At 49.2% G+C, this 26,878-nt stretch overlaps 1 protein-coding gene and 1 long non-coding RNA gene across 2 annotated transcripts in view; one reads left to right on the top strand and one right to left on the bottom strand.

Moving 5' to 3' along the window:
* The first annotated feature begins 1,041 nt into the window (after positions 1 to 1,041).
* Positions 1,042 to 15,075, top strand: LOC135821495 (uncharacterized). The gene is made up of 3 exons (XR_010554376.1): positions 1,042 to 1,432; positions 4,446 to 4,562; positions 15,004 to 15,075. It is a non-coding gene; the product is annotated as an uncharacterized LOC135821495 (long non-coding RNA).
* A 10,670-nt stretch (positions 15,076 to 25,745) lies between these two features.
* Positions 25,746 to 26,878, bottom strand: part of LOC135820768 (uncharacterized) — a gene marked incomplete at its 5' end in the record, with an annotated part of 41,051 nt that continues 39,918 nt past the window's right edge. The window contains 1 exon segment of the mRNA XM_065333801.1: positions 25,746 to 26,878. This exon segment is cut by the window's right edge and continues 261 nt beyond it.

The raw sequence follows: 26,878 nt of genomic DNA, 5'->3' as shown, positions 1-26,878 counted from the left end.
ATAGGTCACAATGTGATGTGCAACAATGCAGCACAAATCTGGACGAGTGATGTGTTGCCAGAGAATCGCGCTGTTCCTCTATCTACCCAAAAAAGCATCCAACCTCCATACCACCCCCCCCCCCCCCCCCCCCTCTCCCCACCCCCCAATGATTATCACGGTCCCGGCCGTTGCATAGGCTAGCGGTAGCCCAGGTAGATTCAAAGCATGACTGTCGACTGTACTACATTGTAGTATTGGAGGGTGGGAAGTGCGAAAGTAAAGCGGCGGATCGGTGTGCATGCTGGTGTCGTAGTGAGGTGGTGACACATGATAGCAGGGAGTAGAAAAATTAACACCTCTGCAGTACTCCCTGCTTGATACTAATGCCTGGATCACACAGTACAATGTATACTGGGCCGAGTTTTCGCTCCCACGCCGACTCCGTCAGACCTACCAGGTACTTCGAAGTACACACACCCTCACAAAGTTGTCAGAAACTGGTGCGAAAACACCGTCCACACCAAGCAATTTTCTCGCCGATCTTGAGGATTTTTGTACGATTCCATAATGGGCCTAGTGTGGACCAGGAAGTACTGCACTACTACTGAAGTAACAGTTAGTTAGTCTTTGGACTTGGCAGTTATGAATAGACAGCCACCTGCGACCTACATTGTAGGCTGCACACGAAGGAGTAGTGAGATACAGGACGAACTACGATCTACTACTAGTACTAGTACCAGTAGATCGCAGTTCGTCAATGCACGGTTGCACTCCGACCTTTACGTCATCTCTGGCAAACCTTCTCGCAGTTCTCGGAGAAAGGTGCGACAGGCTTCGGAAGTGAGGGGCGAGAGAATCGACCAAGATAACGGCGTGTATGTGTGCCCCTACGTAGGCTACGGCTACGCTACCAAGATTGGCTGCTTGAAACAAACCGTCACGCTGGAGGTGGCTGATTCAGCACCTGCGTGTGAAGTAAAGTTATCGCCCAGCAGCCGTTCTAGCACAGCCAGATGGCTTATAAAAACTGGAGTTCCTTCACAAGGTTTCAGCCTGCCCTATGCTATACCCATCTAGTACTTTAGTAACTGTTAGTACAGTCGACTGGCTGAACTCCCGTCACAACTCCTCAGTCCTCGCTAGCTGACTGGCTTTCCGCTTTCCAAGTACTTTCTGTTCGGCAAAAGCACCTTGCTCCTGTTGTGTGGTCCACCTAACCAAGTTACTCCTGTTGCCGTGTTCCACCTAACCAAGTTACTCCTGTTGCCGTGTTCCACCTAACCAAGTTACTCCTGTTGCCGTGTTCCACCTAACCAAGTTACTCCTGTTGCCGTGTTCCACCTAACCAAGTTACTCCTGTTGCCGTGTTCCACCTAACCAAGTTACTCCTGTTGCCGTGTTCCACCTAACCACCTCACAGAGTACATTGGACGTTGCAGCCATGGAATCGGTAAGAGAAAATAATGTAAATGCTTACTGTCTGAAATCATGCGTTACCTACCTGTCGTCGCAGTTTGTTCCATCGTCCAAGCACACAGACTCCTAAGGGAGAATTGTCATGTGTGGTAGATAAGCACATGTTCCGCCTCGTGATCAAAAGACATTACAGCTGTGAAGCACCCCCGGCGCTACTGAATTCACGACTACCGTAGGTTTGTACTGCAAGTTTTCTGCGCATGCAAAGTGTAGACATCGGCATGCTCGGTGACAAGTCGTCCTAGTACAATGAAACCTGTCTCAAACGACCGCTCCAGGTACCACCAAAACGTGGTCTAAATTACCAGGTGGTCTCCTTATCCAGGGTCATTTGACTGGAAGTAGCATCCCTTGATCCTGGTTTCAGTGGTCTTCTAGGACAGGTGGTCGCCCTATCCAAGTGGTTGCCTTGACAGGTTTTACTCTATCAAACTCCGAGTCTTCGTGCACCCCACTTCACTGCAGTTCATTGGTTGCATGACTCGTGTCCATGGCTACCGAAGCGCGGTGCTTGTCCTGTTTTGTATCTTGACAACAGAGCTGCTAAAATCCAGTTCAAGTTCAGCCTGCATCAGTGAATGACCCAGTGAGCACAGGTAGCTCCTGGTAGTGGTAGATAATGATGGCACAACAATTGGCAGAATTTGGTGGTTTCTCTTGCATTTTCCATGCATGCTGGCAGGTGGATAACGAAATAGAGCAGAATTCAAGAAAGTGCCTGCCATACGCTTTGTATGGTTCTGCAAATTTCACTGCTTTTGGAGTAGAATCTGCCAATTGTTACAGCATCGTCCGCCAAGGGCTACTCACAGGTCTGGGCCATGGGGCTGCACAGTGCTCAGCGTGACATTCACTCCCATCTTGGGATTTCATAAGCTATCACTGTCACTAGTCTATTACAGTCATCCTGGTCATGTGACTAAATTTGTGTAGAAAAACTGATCATGTCATGTCGACAGTGGAACCAACATGGCTGACATCATCATGTGACCCATAGATGCAGGGGTTGAGTGGTAGGCCCAGACAAATCCTGCCGGCAATTCTTTCGGCAAAATATCGAAGAATTGAAAGAGCGGAAATTGCCGGCAAAATCGGAGCAAAATATCGAGATGTTGGGTAAAATCGATGCCTGATACTTAGATTTCCTTGGTTCAGCAGGATACACTGCCCAGGACGAGATCATGTCACCGAAATATCACTGGGATTCACTGTGGATCCGCATGATTTTGGAAGAACTCAGGGACACGTGCGTGGAAATCCGTGTTGAGAAACCGACCCTGCGATGTAATGAAACGTTGTACGGAATTGTACGGGAATTGGGTAAAATACACGGTTTTCCGGAGCAAAATGGAGCAAAATATCGAGATTCTTGTGCCAGGCTGGGCAAAATATCGAAGATTTCGCAGCAACATTTTGCGTCAAAATATCGAGGCGACCGGAGCAGAATCTGTCTGGGCCTATTGAGTGGAGATATAACCAACATGGCTGTCCTGTATGGTCATGTGACCCATAGATGCAGGGGTTGAGTGGAGATGTAACCAACATGGCTGTCCTGTATGGTCATGTGACCCATAGATGCAGGGGTTGAGTGGAGATGTAACCAACATGGCTGTCCTGTATGGTCATGTGACCCATAGATGCAGGGGTTGAGTGGAGATGTAACCAACATGGCTGTCCTGTATGGTCATGTGACCCATAGATGCAGGGGTTGAGTGGAGATGTAACCAATATGGCTGTCCTGTATGGTCATGTGACCCATAGATGCAGGGGTTGAGTGGAGTTGTAGCCAACATGGCTGTCCAGTATAGTCATGTGACCCATAGATGCAGGGTTGAGTGGAGTTGTAGCCAACATGGCTGTCCTGTATGGTCATGTGACCCATAGATGCAGGGGTTGAGTGGAGTTGTAGCCAACATGGCTGTCCAGTATAGTCATGTGACCCATAGATGCAGGGGTTGACAGGAGATGTAACCAAAAAATAGTCACAGAAGTAAATGCAAGTATGTATGTGAGCCGTGTGGTTTCCGTCCAGCACTGCACTATCTGGTGCATACATGGCGATACAGGATGTGTGCATGCATGCCGTGCGCGCCTACTTGCACAAGTCACACGTTTTCACCGTCACTGCTTCTACTGTGTGCGCGTAGTTCACTCGATTTTTTTCGTCTACCACCAGGAAATCGCCGTGGGCTGGTTTCTGTGATCATTTTCCTTCTACCGCGATAAAGCGTGAGCCTCAATGTTCTAGAATCCTCTTGGTTTAGGCTAATTCGAGGCTGCTGAACACGAAAATCGGGTGTTCCTCGCTGGGCCGAGTACGGATCTGGTCGAAATTAGTACTTCGAAGTGCATCCGCGCCAAGTGCGGAGGTATTATTTTTGGAAGCATGGCATGTGTGGCACCATTGGAAAGGTAATGACCTCAGCTACCTAAAAATAGCATCGACAAGGCCGAAAAGGCCGCGGGAGAAGATACTCGGGCCTCGAACTGCATCTCGAACTGCAGCCACGAGGCGCCCATTCACTTTGTACAGGCGAGCTGTGACTGCATTTTTTGCTTTTCAGTGACCGGAACTGAACTCCTTACCCATAGATGCAGGGGTTGAGTGGAGTTGTAACCAACATGGCTGTCCTGTATGGTCAAGTGACCCATAGATGCAGGGGTTGAGTGGAGTTGTAACCAACATGGCTGTCCTGTGTGGTCACGTGACAGATGTGTGAACCACTCCACACTCGTAGATGTTTTCTATTTTTTATTTTTTTTATTGAAAAACGACAAACCTTCAGACATGTGCATGTGCACATGATATACAGTGTACATACGTATGTATCGAGAAGGCAGCACAGAAACGGCAGTGGTGGTGAGCCCTGGGCAGCTCGTCCGACCAGGGGGAGGGTTACGTGTCATAAAATTCACGTTTATGTTTCCTCTCCGTTGCTTCTTGTTTCTCGCCATGCTGTATGTGACGATGACCACTGACCTTTCAGCTGTACAGGGCATCCTCCTCATCCAGTGGCACAGCAACATGGATGAACAGTGCCATGACTAGCTATCCCGTGCCGACGGAATGGCAGCCGCAAACCAAGGACTTTGAGATGAAAGTGGTTAGTAACGTGAAACTCAAATGTCCAGGCGGGTTTTCCGAGACGATTGCAAACGCATTAGCTCAATTAGTTTGAGCATGGGAGATTACCGTATTCTCTGGGGAATTCCCCCGCGCTGGAGTACCGTATTTTACCGGTTGTAAGTCGACCCCGGTTATAAGTCGACCCCCGTATCCGGAGGTCTCAATTCTGCGTTTTGAAATTTTCACCAAAAGAAGCACTACTAACCACTCCCTAGATCCCTGCTACTGACACATCAACAAATTATGTAAACATTCCTTATTGGAGGGTATAATGTCCCAATCCTTGAAAAAGGCCAATAAACTGGCAACATGTGTACACATGGTGCACTCGTGCATGCAGTGCCGGTCATTTTTGGTAAGATACTGATAGTTCCCGGTTATAAGTCGAATCCCGGTTGTAAGTCGACCCCCACCCTTTCTACTTCTATTTTTAGTCATAAAAGGTCGACTTACAACCGGAAAAATACGGTGTAATGCAAACCCAGATTTCTGGTGTATTAGTCGCACTGGAGTATTGGTATTGGTATTGATTTATTGGAATTCGGTATCTCAACAGTACAAAGTAAAACCTGGGGTATAAGGCAAACCCAGATTTCTGGTCTATTAGGGCCGTTTCACACGAGGTATACATGGCTTTTCACGAATGGGCGTTCTAGGCACAGTACACAGCGCGTGATTTCACACGAGTGTCGCAACATGCTTTTCAAGCAGCAGTTGCCATGGCAGCTTTGACCTGCCTCGCACAGAAGTCGTAAAATACGGAATCCGCACGCGAACGCGGGAGTTTTGAACACAAAATAATAATTATTATTAGTTTGGCAAGGAGATGTTCTCTCCCTGATTCTCGTTTTCTTTGATCGCCACAAGGAGAGAAAGATGAACGGACGAGAGAGGTTGCAAAGGATGGCGAGGCGTAGAAGGACTGCATTGCCCTCGCTTGTTCAAAGTGTAATTTCAAGTTTTTCTCTGGATTCAACCATCCTGAGCGGAAGGTTTGATTTCCTCAATTTGATCGAGTCCACTCAGGTGTCTTCTCGCAGGCGTCGCGCGAAATTTGTCCGTCGGCCCACAACTCAATAAGTCTAGCCTCCAGGTCATCAGAGAATATTTGGCGAGGCATTGTCCGAAACGGAAGGCACAACCAGCAACCAGCAATGAAAGCAAACAGAAGCAAAAAAAGCAAACACGACGACAGATCACAATGCAAGGAAAACGAAGTATGTCAGTAGAACGCTGGGTATATCCTGCTTTCTACACCCCTCCTGGTCTTGCTGAAAAGTGAAAACGTACACGATGCGTTTCACATTTCGCGCCAAAAGTGCTCCATCTCCTAGGGAACATAACCGGAAACGTGACATGTACGCGATTTTGTACCTCGTGTGAAACGGCCCTTAGCCCCACTGGAGTATAAGGCAAACCCAGATTTCTGGTGTATTAGCCGCACTGGAGAATAAAAGGCAAACCCAGATTTCAGATTTCAGATTTAAGATTTTTTGTCACGAAATACAGACAACTCCTCTGTAATAGTAAAAACATTTTTTCAGGCCTCTTTTACGGGCAAATTAACACAATGGTTTAAATGCAATAAATCATACACTGGAGAAGAAATCAGAAAAATGCATGAGCAAAATAAAGAATTTCAAACCCAACCCAAAAAAAACTTCAAATATTTTTTTAGCAATGAAAAATATCAATTGTGCACTCATAATCATGTATAAACAATTAAAATGAAACAATTCCAGAACGTTTTCGTGTGACCATCATCAGTGGAACATCGTCACATAGTAAGAATCACTAAAACAACCAGTTATATAGCTAGAGTAACATGAAAAGAAGCGTGAGAATGCAGCACAGCTAGCGGTTATGCATAACGCGTGTAGTGTGAACCTTTGCAGTGTATCTGAGAATGGTAGCAGTAGATGAATGTGGCAGCTGTGAGTGCGTGTGAACAAAAACTGGTGAGTGCGTATTATTTAAAAAGTGTGAGTGCTACAACATTTTCTTTTTGCTTGCATAGAACAGGGTCACGTGTGCGAATATATACAGCTTCCAACACCTGCAACTGCTTAAAGAAACGCGCGCGACAAATAACACTAAACCAGGAATCGTCAAACAACTTACGACAATCCGGACTGGACACCAAATGCTTGTAGATGGCAGACTTGCTCTTGTCGATGTCGAACTCCTCCTCGTCCGTATCACTCTCATCCTCCACTTCCCGTTCCTGCTCACCCTTACTTTCCTCCTGACCATCCTGTTCATCCCCATCATCATCCTCCATCTCCATCTCCTCATGCCATCGCTTCTTTCTCCTTGACGTGTTCACTGCTGCGCCCGTACTTTCACCTGCCACTACTGGTTCCGCCTTCTCCATTTTTCTCAGTCGTGTCTCCGCTAGTCTCTGGCTTCTCCTCAGATTCGTTTTTCCTCCATTTTCATTTCGTTCTCCTGGTGATCTTTCCGTTACCGCCCATTCCTGGTTTAGTGTTATTTGTCGCGCGCGTTTCTTTAAGCAGTTGCAGGTGTTGGAAGCTGTATATATTCGCACACGTGACCCTGTTCTATGCAAGCAAAAAGAAAATGTTGTAGCACTCACACTTTTTAAATAATACGCACTCACCAGTTTTTGTTCACACGCACTCACAGCTGCCACATTCATCTACTGCTACCATTCTCAGATACACTGCAAAGGTTCACACTACACGCGTTATGCATAACCGCTAGCTGTGCTGCATTCTCACGCTTCTTTTCATGTTACTCTAGCTATATAACTGGTTGTTTTAGTGATTCTTACTATGTGACGATGTTCCACTGATGATGGTCACACGAAAACGTTCTGGAATTGTTTCATTTTAATTGTTTATACATGATTATGAGTGCACAATTGATATTTTTCATTGCTATTTTACGACTGTTGTCTCCTCGTCGGTTATTTAAATATTTTTTTAAATTAAAAATAAACTCAATCAATAAACTCAATAACCACAAGAGAGAGAGTTTGGAAGCTTTGTCACAACTCCGAGTTTCACGTATCTCTACGATCATCAGGCAACTGATGGATCCAAAACGGGCAGCCAGAACATAAGGGGGAGCAAGGTGGGAAATTCCGAGGGGTGTCATAGGCGACGCGTATCATAGCGCAAGAGTCAGGTGCAGGCGTGAAGTTGCCAAGTCTTCAGACTTGGGGCTATGCAGCAGTAGTTCCGGCATGAATGATATAGAATAGAGCTGGGGACAAATGCCAAATCCGCACATGCCCACACCACTACACAAACATACACCCCCACTCTCTCCCTTTTCTCACATACACATACACTCACACGCGCGTCCGCACACACACTCTAAATCTCTCTCTCTCACACACACACACACACACATTCATTCTCTATATCTCACACATGCACACGCACACACACACATTCATTCTCTATATCTCACACACACACACACACACACAATTCTCCAAATCTCACACACACATTCTCTAAATCTTACATACACACACACACATTCTCCAAATCTCACACAAACATTCTGTCTCTCTCTCTCTCTCTCTCTCTCTCACACACACACACACACACACACACACGGCCACAATACTCATCCTTTCATTCTCACACCTACCGCACACATACTTGCACCCGCACTTATCCAATCACCCACACGCACTCTCTTTCTCACGAATGCACACTAACACACACACACACACACACACACACATGCGCGCTCACACTCACACACACTCACACACACACACACACACACACACACACACACACACACACACACACACACACACACACACACACACACACACACACACACACACACACACACTTGGCAGCGGGACTACCAGCTAGATTCACTTGACCTTGCGCGCAAAGTTACAGAGGTAGAACTTGTTTTCATGACGGCACTTGGACACAAGCTCTGACCTCTTGTTGAGGGAGCGGGTCTTGTCGGCCCAGGCAATCTCCAGCTTCTCGGCCAGACACAGGTTGCAGCGCTTCGAGATGTTAGAGTATGGTGCGGCTCTCCTCACAACGGACCACCTGATACTGTAAGGTTTGTTTTCATCCTTCAGTCTCCAGATGTGTCTGGACAGTCTCGTTGAGGTCTCGTGCTTCTTGTGGCGAATAGTATGTTGATGACCATTGAATCGTGTCTTGAATGTCCCTTCCGTTAATCCAGTGTACTCCTTCATGTCGCTGCCGGTTACATGTGCCCTGTACACAATGCTCGATGCTAGACAGTTTCCTTCCAAGGGCAATCATTTTTGACACGGCAGTTGCAGGTTCTCACATCCTTGGTCTTATTCTGGTGGTCGCTGCGGAGCATACTATTGTTGTGTGGCTTGATGATGGTGGCGACATTTGGCATGCAACTGTAACTGAACTTTAGCGTGTTCCGGTTAAATATCTTGTGTAATTTGCAACCCTTGTGGAAGTGCTTGCTGACGAGTTGCAGGAATCGCTGACCAATGTTCGTGGACACATTCTTACTGAACGGTGGGTTAAACCATGTGATATTCCGGTGTCTCTTCCTTTGTCTCTTCCTTTTCCCACTCTTCCGTTCCTCCAAGAACTGGACGGTCTCATTGTACCCGCTGTATCTGAGCGCATTGTTGTACATTTGAGATGCGTCCTGGAATGTCTCCTCATCCGTTGATATGTCCGTTAGTCGCCGGCTGATGGAAGAGGGCAAGTTCTGGATGATGATTGGTGGGTGGTTGGATTTGTGATGGACATACAGTGGCTGGTCGTTGGGCTTCCGATATGGACGGTATTTGCCAGTGCGTAGGTCCAGCGTGATGTCTAGGAAGTCGACTGATTTCAGGTTTGCCTGGATGGTAATTTTTAGTCCTAGGCTGTTGAAAACTTTGGTCATGTCCTTTCTGATCCTGTCCACTTCCGGTCCCGATACGTTCCGGAACACTGCCAGCCCATCGTCGCGGTAGAGTCCAATGTCATTGCCGTTATACACCTCGGATAGTTTGGCCAGGGCCAGCGTGCCGACCAACTCACAGACTTCAGCACCGTCATAGCATCCCATCGTCACATCGAATACTCCGCTTCCCTTCTTCAACCACTCTTTCCCGAGGCCGAATAGCAGGGATTTCCGTGCATGGAGGATAGCTTCCTGGTCCTCCGAAGACACCGACGTGAAGCCTCGGGCAAACTCCAGCGACGTTAATAATAGTTCTTCCGAGATAGACGGGTAGAACTCCACGACATCAAAACATACAAAAACGCAGTTTTGCTTTTCCTCCAGCCCCTTGAACCAGTCGATCACGGCGGATGTGTTCTTCCAGGCATTTGTTGGCAGTTGGCGCCGGATATCCTGGACTATCCTTTCCAGGATCGCCTTTGATACCTTTCCGACCTCGCTCTTCGCCGGATTGATGAGGCGGCATGGGAGGTTGTCGTTAAAGTTGTCTTTGTGGTCTTTTAGAGTCACGTACGCGTCCTTTTTTGCCATACAATCCATTCTCTCGTCCAATCCACGCGCATTGGCTATATTCCTAGCCTCCACATTCATGTCGTCGTATGTCTCTTCCGGTGCTTGCTTGTAGTTCTTGGTTACATTGTCATGCATCATTTTCTTGTAGCGGTCCTTGTTGACGGCATACATGTTCCTGAGATTTGGAGAATGCGTGTGTGTGTGAGATATAGAGAATGAATGTGTGTGTGTGTGTGTGCATGTGTGAGATATAGAGAATGAATGTGTGTGTGTGTGTGTGTGTGTGTGTGTGTGTGTGTGTGTGTGTGGGTGTGAAAACACTTAGTGACGCGGTGTTAGACAAGGCAGTCTTCATCTTGCTGCCGCGGAGGAGGAAAATTCAGCGTTGACGACATGGCCACTTCGGATGTGACCACTCGCGCTGACCCTCTTTCGCCTGGGTGTAGAGGTCTTGCAAACCCTGGCCCAGAGTCTTTCCACTCGCGTGCACCAGCGGCTCGAAAGGTTGTTCTGTCTCTGGGAACGTGGAACGTCAGGACTCTTGTCGACACTGACGGAAATTTGAATACGGCGTCCAAAGCAAAAAAATCAAGGAAAGTTTGTTCGAATATTCGCGAGGAGAGAAAAATTGACCTTGTGTGTCGTCAGCTCAAAAAGTATGGAATGGACATCGTTGGCCTCCAGGAGACGCTTTGGTTTGGCTCTCATCAATATACTGTCGGAGATTGCTTGCAGCCGCAGTTTCCGCCGCCGTCAGGATATCGCACGGCATCGTTGTACATCGCGGCGTTCAATAGCAATTATAACCCGTGGGAATGCGCCGTCACGTCAGTCGTTGGGTCCTGGTGCCGCTTCCCGGAGACAGCGCTAATCCAAGAGCTGCCCCGTATGGGGCCACTTAGCCAGTCATGGCAGTGGAGAAGAAGGAAGGAAGGAAGGTGTGTGGGTGTGAGAGAGAGATATTTAGAGTGTGTGTGCGGACGCGCGTGTGAGTGTATGTGTATGTGAGAAAGGGGAGAGAGTGTGGGTGTATGTTTGTGTAGTGGTGTGGGCATGTGTGGATTTGGCATTTGTCCCCAGCTCTATTCTATATCATTCATGCCGGAACTACTGCTGCATAGCCCCAAGTCTGAAGACTTGGCAACTTCACGCCTGCACCTGACTCTTGCGCTATGATACGCGTCGCCTATGACACCCCTCGGAATTTCCCACCTTGCTCCCCCTTATGTTCTGGCTGCCCGTTTTGGATCCATCAGTTGCCTGATGATCGTAGAGATACGTGAAACTCGGAGTTGTGACAAAGCTTCCAAACTCTCTCTCTCTCTCTCTCTCTCTCTCTTGTGTACAAGGCTCTGCCCTACATGGGCATTGAGCACTTTTCGGACAGTGAAGCACACCACTTGACTACGTAAACTCAATAACCTCAATTCAAAAGGAGAAAAACAATAACAAAACAACAACAAAAAACATGCTCTCTAGGCTGCAAAGTTCTGGCACAGAGCACTCCTTCTCACCACCACCACCATCAGTTCGCGCCTGGCGCCTGGTCGATGCATGGCTGGCGGTATCCGGCATAGCAGGCTGGTACATCAAGTAGCGCATGGCACATAGATGATGACACAGCAACGACATAGCTCGATTGCGACGTACGTTTCGTCCCCGCTGGACTCATCAGGCAATCTTCTTCTTGGATGTCTTCATACGGAGCTTGACTCGGGAGAATGAAGTTGAAGACACCACTGCAGCTGTACTTATGGTTGATAAATATGGTGGTAAAGACACACCTGGCAATATGGCGGTAAACACACGCCTGCCCACACACGCTCTCTAGGCTGCAAAGTTCTGGCACAGAGCTCTCCTTCTCACCACCACCACCATCAGTTCGCGCCTGGCGCCTGGTCGATGCATGGCTGGCGGTATCCGGCATAGCAGGCTGGTACATCAAGTAGCGCATGGCACATAGATGATGACACAGCAACGACATAGCTCGATTGCGACTTACGTTTCGTCCATATTTATCAACCATAAGTACAGCTGCAGTGGTGTCTTCAACTTCAACAACAAAAAAACACTGTACTAATTAATAAGAACACCAATAACTTCATCAAGAAAAATCAAAAACCAAAAAAATTGATAAACAACTAAACACAATAGAAGATCAGAAAATTACGTAACAAGGCGAGACTCGGCCACCATGACCGAACTATCCACAAAACGTTGGACGGGGAAACCCCGACGAGAACGAGCACCACGGATACAAAGAATACTGGATCTCAGTAAGGAGAAAGAGAGACGGGCACGCAGCAGACTCATGACAACAGAGTATTCGCTACCAGAAAAGTCACATTGTAAACGACAAAGACGTTTCAAAATAACAGTGCACAACGGACTACAACCCCCATGAGTACCGAACACTAGAGGGGTGAAAGAACCACGCTCTACATTGACAACTCTCCTCATACTCACGACGCTTAGAATCTTCATGTTGCTTGTACAGAGCGCTGAGAGATTTGGAGCGATCGGAAGGGGCATCTGGGCACAAAACCCTTACATCAAAAAGCCTCCTCCCCACGGTTCCAAAACCCCCGAGCGCTCACATCGAGTCTGGCCTCCTCACTAACGTTCCCTGTTTGAAAACGAAAACGCACGCCAACTAGAGGTGCAAGCGTCGGTTCCGTACCAACCGCGGAACAAACCATTGTGAGCTCTTCCGCCAGGAGATCACGAACTTCATTGTGCCGCAGGGTAGAACCCCCCCCCCCCCCCCGACTACAACAAAGTTGGTGCTCGACCGAAAACTCATGTCCGCATATACAGGACTCGGGCGTACACTGCAAAGGCCAACCATATCGCGAAGCGACAGCGTCCTGGAAGTATCTTCGACCGAGTCTTCGTGACAAACTAAAACCATGCCTCCTGATAGGTAATACAGCCAGCCAGGACGAGGCACCCTTCTCTGAGTGTTCGAGAATACGCCTCCTGTCCCGATCACACAACATTTCAGCAGCCGCGCTCGCCACAGCCACAGCTTCCTTCCTTTGCTGCGCATGGGTCTGGGCCTTACGCTCCTGCACGGCGTCCATTGTCACTGCCACAGGAGTAGAGGCAACGTGATCACTCCCGGACACTACACTCCTGTGACTCGGAGAGGCGACAGATCGAGAGGGCACGTGCAATGTCCCAACCTAGCTACCCACACTGATACCCAGCACCAGAGGCTCCGAAATGTGGCGAGACTGCCGCCGTTGGTTCGCAGACATAGCAACCAAATCCGGGATAGCCATCCCGCCATGCCGAATAGGGAGTCTCAACACCCTCCGATCAACGCCAGACAATGCGGGTTGCCCCACGACAACTGGCAAAAATACCTGAGAGACGCAAGTCTCAACAGGAGCAAGTATCTCCTCACCCAAATCCATAGACCGAACAAGTATGTCCATTTGTACCTTAAACCATGACACATTGTGTCATCGCAGCATAAGCCGGATGAGGCTCAACAGCCGCAAATTCTTTTAGAACATTCAGCTCTTGTATCCACTCTTCCGCACGCTGAATTGCAAAATCACGACAGAAAGCGGAGGTGCCCAGCCCAGCACCAAGGTAACGAACACCATCCGTCTTCACAACAATAGCCGTGTCTCCAAAGTGCTCATTGGCAGCCACCTCAAGCCCAGCCACCTCAAGCCCAGGCACCTCAAGCCCAGGCTTCACAAGCGACTGAGTTTTACTTTCATTAATAATGGATCCATAATCTTCACCATGAGTTTTCAAATTATCATACCACACGCGGAGCGGACCAAACTTCCCCGCTGCGGCAGAGTCGTCCGCATACCATCCTTGGCAGACTCTATCTGCAGAAGCACGCAACGATTTGACCAAAGGTGTCAATGCAACAGCGTATATCACCCTGTGTGGTTCCCTCACGAGACAGGATGCTTCCACCTCCAGATACATGCAGCGTTGCTGGAGACTGGTAAGTATTTGTAGTTATTTGAGATAGTGGAGGGCACACCCTGGCAATGTTGTGAAGGGCGGCGCATCGATTGAGGCTATTGAATGCATTCTGGGCATCCACCAACAACAAAGCCTAGCTCCGTTTTGCCATGCTGAAAAGCAATGTCCATTGCCTGGTGCATCGACTCAAGGCCTGTTGGGATCCCGGTACAGGCCTGTTCAACGCCACACGACTCCATAATATCGGACCTACTTACAGACAAGGCTGCCTTTGAACAAATTCGGCAAAATACCTCGCCCACGCCGATAGGTCTAACTCCAGGATTTTTGTTAAGCGCAATGAGACGGCAAGCAACATAGGGTGCCAAAGATCCTTCCGGCAATTGGACTGTACATATCATACGCGTAAAGATGGCTATGGCATCACATAAGTCAGTTGATGCACCCTAATAGCATGTACACATTCTCCATAATAGTAAAAACTGCTTTCAGCTTCCAACCCTCTAACCCAATCTCTACAAACCTCCTCCCCAATCCCTACAACCCTCCACCCCAAACCCTGAACCTCAAACTCTACAACCCACCACCCAAGTCTCTACACCCCAAATCCTCCCCCCCCCCCCCCCTCACGCCCCTGTTGTGATACCGTAAAAGCCCGTGTATAGGCCGCGGGCGTATAGAACAGCAGCCTCGATTTCCTGGGCGTATACAATGGCACGGGCGTTATTTTGGAACCGGGCGTATACTTGGAATAGGGATAGCGGTAAGTATTGGGTATCAGTACCTGTACATGTACTGGTGTTTCCGGCATACCTGGGCGTATACATGGGCAAGGGCGCTATTTTGAAACAAAAGTGCTGACTTTCCCTGACTGGGCGTGTACACGGAGGGTGGGCGTAATTTCGAGTGGGCGTATACAGGGGCTTTTACGGTATCTCAGGAGACCATGGGTGCAGACTTGACAGTGCTGTCTCCTCTACTTCTCCTGTACCTCTCTGCCAAAGGTCTCGCCGAACTCGGCGGAGTTTCGCAAGATCCAGTCACACGTACATGCCTCACTTTCCCGGGCCAAGATCCTTTCCCGGGCCAAGATCGAGCGTATTGACCGCATCCAGAACAAGTTCCTGTGGAGGAAGTACAACCAGACGAAAGATGCCAAGAAACGAAAGCTGAAGGGTGCTGTTCAGGAGAAGTTCCTGTTCCATGGATCAGGATCAAACCCTCCAAGAAACGTAGGTACACACACTGATCTTGCAGAGGTAGCAACACTGTATGTGGCCTCCGCCATATACCGTGTTCCCCCGATTGTAAATTACATCCAGTTATGTTGAAGACTTTGTCATCTTGGTTCGGTACGTTCACTCTTCGCCCTGTCTCTTCCTCGTTCTCTGTGTCTGTCTCTCTCGCTCTGTCTATCTTTGTCTCTCTTCTCTGTCTCTCTGTCTCTCTCACACACACTCACACACTCACTCACTCACTCACTCTCTCTCTCTCTCTCTCTCTCACTCACTCTCACTCACTCTCTCTCTCTCTCTCTCTCTCTCTCTCTCTCTCTCTCTCCCTGTGTGTGCGCACATGCATAGGTGTGTGTAACTACATGTGTGTCAATATCCATGCATGTATGTGTACGCGTATGCACGTGTGTGTATGTGTGTGTTTGTGTGCGTGTGTCCATCCTTCCCTATACGTCTCAGTTGTACAGGGATGAAGTTGGATTTGACATGAGATTCTCAAGAGCGGGGCTCTGGGGAAAAGCAGTGTATTTTGCAGAGAGCGCTGATTCCTCAAACAACTACAGCCATCCCGTGCCTGGAAAGTCAAAAACTAAACAAATGCTTATTGCGAAGGTAAGCGTCATCCACTATGCCATGCATTACATGATGCATTATATCCTGCCCTATGCAATGCATTACATCCTGTACTAGGTCATACATTACGTAATGCATTATGTCATTCTCTATCCAATGCCTTGTGTAATGCATTGCATCATGATGCATGATAATTCACTTTGCCATGCATCATCATGCACTGCCATGCATTACATAATGAATGATGTCATGCTGTCCATGCAGCATACCAACAGTGCATACACTGTTTATGGACTCTTGATCACACCATTGGCACCTCAGTCACACTTGCATGATGTTGCATAGTGCATGACGTATTGCATTAGGTAATGCATCAAATCAACACATCATGCAGGATTCCATGCATGCAGGATTCCATGCATGATGTCATGCGTGATGCGGCACAGCTTTTCTCATAATGCAGCAGTAGTCTGGGCAGCCAATTCACGAATTCTGAACACGAAAATTGTCTCCACCCTGTGTTCGAGAGAAGATGTGTGCGTGTCTGGCAAGTTTGGTGCATGGCGTATGGCACTTCAACAAGTTGAGACTTGTTGTGTCGGTTGACAGCATGTAACACGGTGGAGGACGTGGAGGACCACCGTGTTGCAAAACAGTGACCTTACTACAACCTCCTTCACGGTGGTTGGTAGAGCCCCGGTGGTTGGTAGAGCCCCGGTGGTTGGTAGAGCCCCGGTGGTCGGTAGAGCCCCGGTGGTTGGTAGAGCCCCGGTGGTTGGTAGAGCCCCGGTGGTTGGTAGAGCCCCGGTGGTTGGTAGAGCCCCGGTGGTTGGTAGAGCCCCGGTGGTTGGTAGAGCCCCGGTGGTTGGTAGAGCCCCGGTGGTTGGTAGAGCCCCGGTGGTTGGTAGAGCCCCGGTGGTTGGTAGAGCCCCGGTGGTTGGTAGAGCCCCGGTGGTTGGTAGAGCCCCGGTGGTTGGTAGAGCCCCGGTGGTTGGTAGAGCCCCGGTGGTTGGTAGAGCCCCGGTGGTTGGTAGAGCCCCGGTGGTTGGTAGAGCCCCGGTGGTTGGTAGAGCCCCGGTGGTTGGTAGAGCCCCGGTGGTTGGTAGAGCCCCGGTGGTTGGTAGAGCCCCGGTGGTTGGTAGAGCCCCGGTGGTTGGTAGAGCCCCGGTCGTTGGTAGAGCCCCGGTGGTTGGTAGAGCCCCGGTGGTTGGTAGAGCCCCGGTGGTTGGTAGAGCCACGGTGGTTGGTAGAGCCACGGTGGTTGGTAGAGCCACGGTGGTTGGTAGAGCCACGGTGGTTGGTAGAGCCCCGGTGGTTGGTAGAGCCCCGGTGGTTGGTAGAGCCCCGGTGGTTGGTAGAGCCCCGGTGGTTGGTAGAGCCCCGGTGGTTGGTAGAGCCCCGGTGGTTGGTAGAGCCCCGGTGGTTGGTAGAGCCCCGGTGGTTGGTAGAGCCCCGGTGGTTGGTAGAGCCCCGGTGGTTGGTAGAGCCCCGGTGGTTGGTAGAGCCCCGGTGGTTGGTAGAGCCCCGGTGGTTGGTAGAGCCCCGGTGGTTGGTAGAGCCCCGGTGGTTGGTAGAGCCCCGGTGGTTGGTAGAGCCCCGGTGGTTGGTAGAGCCCCGGTGGTTGGTAGAGCCCCGGTGGTTGGTTAGGCCATGTGGTTGGTAGAGCCCCGGTGGTTGGTAGAGCCCCGGTGGTCGGTAGAGCCCCGGTGGTCGGTAGAGCCCCGGTGGTCGGTAGAGCCCCGGTGGTCGGTAGAGCCCCGGTGGTTGGTAGAGCCCCGGTGGTTGGTAGAGCCACGGTGGTTGGTAGAGCCCCGGTGGTTGGTAGAGCCCCGGTGGTTGGTAGAGCCCCGGTGGTTGGTAGAGCCCCGGTGGTCGGTAGAGCCCCGGTGGTCGGTAGAGCCCCGGTGGTCGGTAGAGCCCCGGTGGTCGGTAGAGCCCCGGTGGTCGGTAGAGCCCCGGTGGTCGGTAGAGCCCCGGTGGTCGGTAGAGCCCCGGTGGTCGGTAGAGCCCCGGTGGTCGGTAGAGCCCCGGTGGTCGGTAGAGCCCCGGTGGTCGGTAGAGCCCCGGTGGTCGGTAGAGCCCCGGTGGTCGGTAGAGCCCCGGTGGTCGGTAGAGCCCCGGTGGTCGGTAGAGCCCCGGTGGTCGGTAGAGCCCCGGTGGTCGGTAGAGCCCCGGTGGTCGGTAGAGCCCCGGTGGTCGGTAGAGCCCCGGTGGTCGGTAGAGCCCCGGTGGTCGGTAGAGCCCCGGTGGTCGGTAGAGCCCCGGTGGTCGGTAGAGCCCCGGTGGTCGGTAGAGCCCCGGTGGTCGGTAGAGCCCCGGTGGTCGGTAGAGCCCCGGTGGTTGGTAGAGCCCCGGTGGTTGGTAGAGCCCCGGTGGTTGGTAGAGCCCCGGTGGTTGGTAGAGCCCCGGTGGTTGGTAGAGCCCCGGTGGTTGGTAGAGCCCCGGTGGTTGGTAGAGCCCCGGTGGTTGGTAGAGCCCCGGTGGTTGGTAGAGCCCCGGTGGTTGGTAGAGCCCCGGTGGTTGGTAGAGCCCCGGTGGTAGGTAGAGCCCCGGTGGTCGGTAGAGCCCCGGTGGTCGGTAGAGCCCCGGTGGTCGGTAGAGCCCCGGTGGTCGGTAGAGCCCCGGTGGTCGGTAGAGCCCCGGTGGTCGGTAGAGCCCCGGTGGTCGGTAGAGCCCCGGTGGTCGGTAGAGCCCCGGTGGTCGGTAGAGCCCCGGTGGTCGGTAGAGCCCCGGTGGTCGGTAGAGCCCCGGTGGTTGGTAGAGCCCCGGTGGTTGGTAGAGCCCCGGTGGTGGCATTCACCTTGTTACATGCTGGCAAGCAACAACATGTTTTAACAAAACAAGGTTTATCTAATACGTCACTGAGCAATGACTACGGCTGGCCTTTCCATGCTGTGGCAATATGCTATATGCACGTTAGATATAGTACATACAGAGGCGTCGCACACGGTACGGTCACTACGGTATTGACCGTACCACTATTTGCCCCAAGTACCCTGTAAATCAATAAAATGCACTGATTTGGACTCTAAATTCCCCAAATATTCGGCTCAGCCACCCCTCCCCCACGAGTGAATTGCACTTCAGATGGCTGACCGTACCACACTAAATTACCTTCCGACGTTGCCCCTGACATACCTGTACATAGTACATACCTGTACATAGTACATGTACATATATGTAACTATAGGTTAGTCATAGTCGTCCGGAACTGGCAGCAGATCTGCAGAAACATGTGATTTGTGATTTGTGTTTGCGTCCATGCATTGTGCTTCTCTTTATTCATTTCTAACCCATTGCTCATTGGGGGACCAAAACCTGAGTTTCTTTATTGTCAGATTGCCCCTACATGTGTGATTCTGTGAAATGCAGGGCCGCATGTGCCCTTGTCACACCACAAAACAACCTTTTTATGAACTCATGGTTCAGTGCCAATACCGGTAGTTTTTCGATCAAAGTCAAAAATCCCCGGTATGCCGGTAGTTACACTAGTTTCCCGGTATAATACCGGGAAAACCGGTATGGTTGGCAAGTATGTGTGCATCTCAGTGGGCTCTTCTCTCTGCCAATCAGGTTCTACTAGGAGACTGTGTGGTTCTCCACAGCAATCAATCACTGACCATGCCACCTCTCAAGCCTAGAGCAGACAGCAGTATTATGAGTAAGTGAACACTGACTGGGATTGCTGGCGACCCATCACAACTGGATAGCTGGGGAGGGGTGGGTGTGTCTGTGTGTGTGTGTGTGTGAGTGTGTGTGTGTGTGTGTGTGTGTGTGTGTGTGTTTGTGTGTGTGTGTGTGTGTGTGTTTGTGTGTCTGTCTGCCTCTCTGATTATTGTGTGTCTGTGTGTCTGCATTTCTGTGTTTGTGTGCCCGCAAGCCTGTGTGTCTTTTGTGCATGTGTATCTGTGTGTCTTTTGTGAATGTGTATGTGTGTGTCTGTGTATGTGTGTATCTGTGTGTATCTGGGTGTATCTGTGTGTATCTGTGTGTATCTGTGTGTATCTGTGTGTCTGTGTGTCTGTGTGTCTGTGTATCTGTGTATCTGTGTATCTGTGTGTCTGTGTATCTGTGTGTCTGTGTGTCTGTGTGTCTGTGTGTCTGTGTGTCTGTGTGTCTGTGTGTCTGTGTATCTGTGTATCTGTGTATCTGTGTGTCTGTTTTTGTGTCTGCCCTCCTGATGAGTGTTTTGAACACGCAACTCGGAGTAACGAGAGATTTTTGGTCTCTGCTGTTCTGCCTTGTGTAGTACGCTCTGCCCATTTTTGAGGTATTGAGCACTATTTGCAGAAAGGACTCCAGACACTTTGTCTGCCCTGCTATATATATACAGTGACTCACAATAGCCAGAGTTCCCAGATTGCCTAGAGTGCTCAACACCACAAGGATGGAGCATTACCACAAAGACAGAAGAGGATAGAGACAACCGGCTAGGCCATTGCTGTATTGCTGCGTTTCATGCACACAGCAAAGCTCTAAGGCAATCCTCAATCAGTTTTCTGACGATTGCATAAGCTTTGCTATACATGTGCATGAAAAGCAGCGTTACAACAATGACTCTCTCTCTCTCTCTCTCTCTCTCTCTCTCTCTCTCTCTCTCTCTCTCTCTCTCTCTCTCTCTCTCTCTCTCTCTCTCTCTCTCTTTCTCACTGACATGTAGATGAAGTACGCTATGACTCGGTGAAGGGTCATGGTACCGACTTTTACATGTTGTATAGCAACTCGCAGGCATACCCCTGTTACCTATTGACCTATATGTGCTGATGGAGACAAAACGAGTGAGTCTGCGTTGCCTTGCTATGTTTGTGTTAGTGAGTCTGCGTTGCCTTGCTGTGTATGCTGTGGCAGTCAGTGTTGCTGTTGAGTCCTGACCCCCATGCACACAAGCATACAGCAAGCACCAGTAGATTGGGGGAAAACCCCTGAACAAGAGCATGCGCAGTGTGATCATGCTAGTGCTACACAAGTAGATATACAGTCGTCCCTCTCTAATCCGGCACTTTATAATCCAGCACCCTCGATAAACCAGCACAATTTTCAGTAGCCAAAATGTCCTCTTCATGCACATTGCAGCAGTAAATCAGATTTGTTAATCCAGCACCCTCCCTAATCCAGCAGATTTCCGTGGCACAAATGGTGCCGGATTATAGAGGGACCACTGTATTACTACTGTGTACAGTACATATGAGTACCTATGTACTTCCTCTGTTAAAGGGGAAGTTAAGGCAAAAATTAAAATTTCACCAGTTGTAGTCTTCGGGGTGCTGAGTCGAATGGTCTTGGTCCGAGGAAGCTGAGACGCTCCCTTCCTACTTGAATCCCAATCGAACTCGCGCACTTCCACCGAAACTGGGTGACTGCGCCCTACTAGATGGGGATTTGTATGCAAAATGTCACTAAAAGCGCCATTTCGTTCTTATAAAAGCACGGATGACCGCGATTGGCCCATATGTTGTAGTCTTTGGGACGCTGAGTCGACTGGTTTTGGTCCGAAAAGGCTGCGATGCAGCGTTCCTCCTTTATTCCCAATCGAACATGGTTGAAGAAGCGGTCACGTGGTCCTGGGTGCCCAAATCACCTGGTCACCACGCCAGCAGGTGACAACTTTCACACCAAGGTTCAACTCGGGTTCAACTCGAGTGACAGGACTGCACCCAAAAAAGGTCAAACAGGCTAGTAAGTTGTACCAAGATCAAAGCAAGAGTAGATAAACATTTATCTACTCTTGGTTGTACCCTGCAGGCACGGTGACCAGGTGACTGGCGTACGCAGGAGCACGTGACCGCTTGTTCAACCATGTTCGATTGGGAATAAAGGAGGAACGCTGCATCGCAGCCTTTTCGGACCAAAACCAGTCGACTCAGCGTCCCAAAGACTACAACATATGGGCCAATCGCGGTCATCCGTGCTTTTATAAGAACGAAATGGCGCTTTTAGTGACATTTTGCATACAAATCCCCATCTAGTAGGGCGCAGTCACCCAGTTTCGGTGGAAGTGCGCGAGTTCGATTGGGATTCAAGTAGGAAGGGAGCGTCTCAGCTTCCTCGGACCAAGACCATTCGACTCGGCACCCCGAAGACTACAACTGGTGAAATTTTATTTTTTGCCTTAACTTCCCCTTTAACAAAAACTTCATGATGGATTTTTGAGGGGCTGACTTGGGCAAAAACTGACGTGAAATGAGTCGCAATCACTTTCTTGGCCTTCCCTGGCATGCCATGAAAGAGGTACGATGCAAGGAAAGCGACCTTTCACAACAAGCCGAGCGAAATCGATAGTTGCGCTGTGGAAACATAGGTGATGACAGTCATGGCGAGCGAAACTGAAATAACACTTCTCCGAGGGGATATTGCGCTGCTTGGATTCTCTACCACTTGAGCACTAAGTAAGTTAGTTGGAGAGCAATAGAGAGCGACAACACGGAACAGTGAGCCCACACAATGAGCCAGTGAACAAGGAGCTAGCTGCTCCGATCGCATGGCTCAACGAAATTAATTCTGAACTCAAGTTCTTGTTCAACCTGCGCAAAGCCCAGATTCGAATGCGGATGACCATGCATTCTTTCAGAAGTCTGCAGTCCGATGCAAGTCTCATGGCTAAAGAAAGTCGACTGGACTTGCTAGCCGGTGCCGTTCAGTGCTGGCAGGGGTATCCATTAGCGAAAATGGAATCAGTTTGGCTGTACCCTTACTCCTCGTTTCGCGAAGTTCTGGAGAGCGAAGATAAAACCAGGGAGTCGTAAAATGTTTTTCACAACTCCCAGGTGGAAACGAGTGATAGCCATTGCGGCGGATCACGCAGCTTGAAAGCCAAGTTACTTGAACGATGGCGACATCAAGGTCAGCGGAGTGTGATCAAAGAAGCCGAGGCAAGGCTGAAACGAGCTGAACAACGACTCGAGAGAGATGACGACTCGCGTGCAGCAGATGACGGCTCGCATGAAGCAGATGACGACAGCGACGCACGTCAAAAATGAATCGAGCGAAAGCGACGCAAACTGAACTCTCTGCTCATTCCGCGAACAGTTTTTTCTTGTAACGACACTGTACATAGGCTGAATCACCTTCCTCCGGTGATTTGCAGTCGATACAAACTGTTCTTGACCTGTTCTAAGGGTTTTCATATCCATCAAAATCCATCACGAAGTTTTTGTTAACGGAGGAAGTAACAAGAGTACATAATACTTGCTATGTCTGATGTGACACTGAGTCTGTATATAAGAGCTGCAGTAAGTGGCCCAAGTCTTCAACTGCACAAGGACATTCACCACGCAAACCACTGATCATGCAAATACTACACCACAGAGTAACTATACACTGTATACAAACCAGCATTTGCTTCTGGGAAGAAGGAGTCACAAAAAAAACCACTGTGGCTCTCAAACTAACTAACTGCACATATGCTAACTGCACATATGCTAACTGCACATATGGACAGCTGCTACTGTCAAGTGTGAGTGGCAATGTCAGAAAGACAGAAAGCAGTTCAACAGTTCAATACTGTTGTTCACCTTCAGGGGATAAGTCAAGGACGCGGCGCGGTAGAGGAAGATGAGTACCGCTGGGTGCCATTCCACCACCACTTATCCCCTGCCAACTTCCACCAAACAAAACAGAAGAAACTACGCTGTTGGTTAAGATGCTGTTTGCGCCGCCAGGAGAGTTTGAAAGCCTTAGATCAGATACTACAAGTCTGCGTTGGTTTGCTATTCCGTATGTGGCAGTGAGTGTGCATTGCCTTTCCAACCGTCATAGACATTCGCAGCAGCACTGCCCATACCGTTAGTAGAGTGCATGTCCGAACCGGTCACATGCACAGCGAATAGCAGAGCTTGACTTGTGTGACGTCATCATTATGACGTAATGTGTTTTCTCAAGGCACCCTCTCGGTCTATCCAGTTACCATGGCTACGGCATTGAATAACATGACCGGGATAGTTTTCAACTTTCTAAGACGTGGGATAGCTGGTAGCGTGTGCAACTAACCGCCCACGATGTTAAAAGGACACATGTGCAAGGTTCGTTGAAGTGCAGCCTGGGTCCGCCTTGAAATCGTGCACTGTCCAGTTACCTTTCCAAGCCATCTATTTCTACGGTGTGTGTGTGTGTGTGTGTGTGTGTGTGTGTGTGTGTGTGTGCATGTGTTTGTGTGTGTGTGCATGTATTTGTTTGCGTGCGTGTGTGCGTGTACATGGCATATGTGCGTGAATGGTTCTACCCTGAAGAGATGGTACACCGTGCAATACCATTGCTCATGACCGAGCAAACCTACTCGCACACCGTCTATTTCTCTCTCTCTCTCTCTCTCTCTCTCTCTCTCTCTCTCTCTCTCTCTCTCTCTCTCTCTCTCTCTCTCTCTCTCTCTCTCTCGCTCTCTCTCTCTCTCTCGCTCTCTCTCGCTCTCTCTCGCTCTCTCTCGCTCTCTCTCGCTCTCTCTCTCTCTCTCTCTCTCTCTCGCTCTCTCTCGCTCTCCCTTTCTCTCTCTGTGGGTGTGTGAATGCAATCATTTCTCTACACCATGATTACAGCTTTGCGTAAGTTGATTTTCATTTATTGAATTTGCATCAACTCGTTCATTGTAATAACACTTGTCCAGTGACAACACATCCACGTACACACAGACCATCGCTAACTGCTGAAATGAAGTTTCTATTGCTGAACAAACAACATTTCTCTACCGCCAAAAAAAAGTAATTCAAACAGTGCTTCATTTGAAATTGTGAGCATAACTTGAAATCTGTGTACAGTCAACTTCGCTTATAACGACATTCGGCGGGGCATCAAAAAAGTGTCCTTATTCGCGAAGTGTCGTTATACCCGAAGTCTCATTATATCTGTCCCTCCAGGAACTTGCGATTCCGTGGCCGCGTTGTTTTCGCGATTTGAACAAAAGTCCGTGATATCCGCGATATTTGAAAAACCATCCGCGATTCTTGTAGAAAACTGTCCTTGATACTTGAAAAGCACCGCGATATTTCGAAAAGCAACCGCGATATTCGAGTCTTTCTTCGATGTTGTTTAGTTCTTGAAGCTCGTCAGTAGTTTACTTGTGAGATCGACGCCAGAATGGAGAAGTTTCTGGGCAAATCAGCGGCTGACAAGTCACAAAATAAGGCTCGCGTCGAGTGTTGTCCGAGGATGGAGGAAAGCTGTCTTGCAAGCTCCTGTCAGGCAGTTGAACAAAGTCAGCGCAGCACACGTTCTGTTTTGTCATGCATGATTTATGCTGCATGACTCGTACATCGTACACCACTACATGTATACAGTACAAGTACCAAAATCGGCCGCGATTTCCGCAATTTTACCACAATAATCCCGCAATATTTGACAAAATCGGCAATATTCCGCACAATTTGTGGCATTTTACCTCGCAACTTTTTCCGCGATATTTCCGAAATGTCTCCGCAAGTTTCTGGAGGGACAGTTATATGTATTACAGTTGGAAGGGACTTTGCTCTGGGCATGGAAATTCTGTCGTTATTGGCGAATTGTCGTTATATCCGCAGTCGTTATTAGCCAAGTTGACTGTACGTGAGTGCTGTTGTCAAGAATCCTTTCATATGGACCGTTATAAGGGTCGACCACAATTTTCTCTATATTTAACAAAACTGTGCAAACTATGTAGACTCCTGGAGACCCCTTGGGCTCCTCTCCCTCCACTCCCCCTAGCCATACATGTTTGGTGGAGTCAATGTGACACCAACCATGTACATAGCAGACTCAGCGGAGGACGTTCAGGTTGGTTGTAACACTGAGTTTCATGTCGCAAGGCAGTCATCAGACAACTGACCATGTACATGTATATACGTAAGTACGAAAACAGGAGGTTACTCTGTATGAGCAAGACACGTGGCGCGGTGCACGCTATGCCTCCCTTTCAACTTTCAAGCACATTTGGCTACACAACCGTTACATCATACCTACTACAACCAGCACCCCTTAATTTAAAAGTCTCTCACCCACACACAGGATAGCAAAAAAATATCATTTCTAGACATGACAGGAAACAAAAGAAGAAGCTAAACCAACAGATGCACCGCTAGCGACGCAGGCACAGCAAGCCAAATATAGAACTAGTACATGTAGAGTCGCAAGTCATGCACAGCAAGCCAAAATAATATGGAACCACATGTAGAGTCGCTAGTCATGCACAGCAAGCCAAATATGGAACTACATGTAGAGTCGCTAGTCATGCACAGCAAGCCAAATATGGAACTACATGTAGAGTCATGCAGAAATGAGAAGAAGCACACACGTACAGGAGACAAAACCGATGCATGTCGGCATGGGAAAGAAAAGGACGGGGGAAGAAAGAGAGCAGACCGGTCAGAATTGAAACAGGGCATACAAATATTTCGTGAGGCCGAGCATCGCAAAAAAAACCTCCCGGGGATAAGGAAAAGCAAAATTATATTAAAATTATGGGATAGTAGAATTAGGTAGGGTGAAAAACCGGGGCGGGGTAAAAATAGGGTGGAACGGGGTGGGGTGAAAACCGGGGGGGGGGGGGCATGATGGGGGTCCGAGGCGAATGGCACAAAAAAAGGTGGAACGGAAAAATGGGCTGCGAAACGAGGAACTGTAACAGCAATTCCAAGATGTTCTGAAAAATATTGGAAAGGAAAATGGGCGCAGGGAAACGCAGGGGGAAACAAAGCCTAATGAGAAGGCAAAATACCACGTGAAAAATTCCAAAAGAGGAGTAGCCAAGCCGAAAACGCACTGAGAAATTACACCAAAAAATTTAATGTGGATGTATCGGTGGCATCATATGCTGCAAGTGTGACATGCTGGGCAAGCTCACATGCAGAATTGCAGACACATACGACAACAAAGCCATGTGGTCAAAGTGTCACATGATCATAGTGTCACATAATCATAGTGTCACATGATCATAGTGTCACATGATCATAGTGTTACATAATCATAGTGTCACATGATCATAGTGTCACATGATCATAGTGTCATATGATCAAAGTGTCACATGATTGCCATGTCACATGATCATGGTATCACATGATCACAATGTCACATGACATCATTGTCAGGAGACATATGCAAGGGTACATAA

This window comes from Sycon ciliatum, chromosome 7 (genome assembly GCF_964019385.1).
Source record: "Sycon ciliatum chromosome 7, ocSycCili1.1, whole genome shotgun sequence".
Classification (NCBI taxonomy): domain Eukaryota; kingdom Metazoa; phylum Porifera; class Calcarea; order Leucosolenida; family Sycettidae; genus Sycon; species Sycon ciliatum.
The sequence above is the reverse complement of the archived record's forward strand: the minus strand, read 5'-3'. Positions and strand labels throughout refer to the sequence as shown.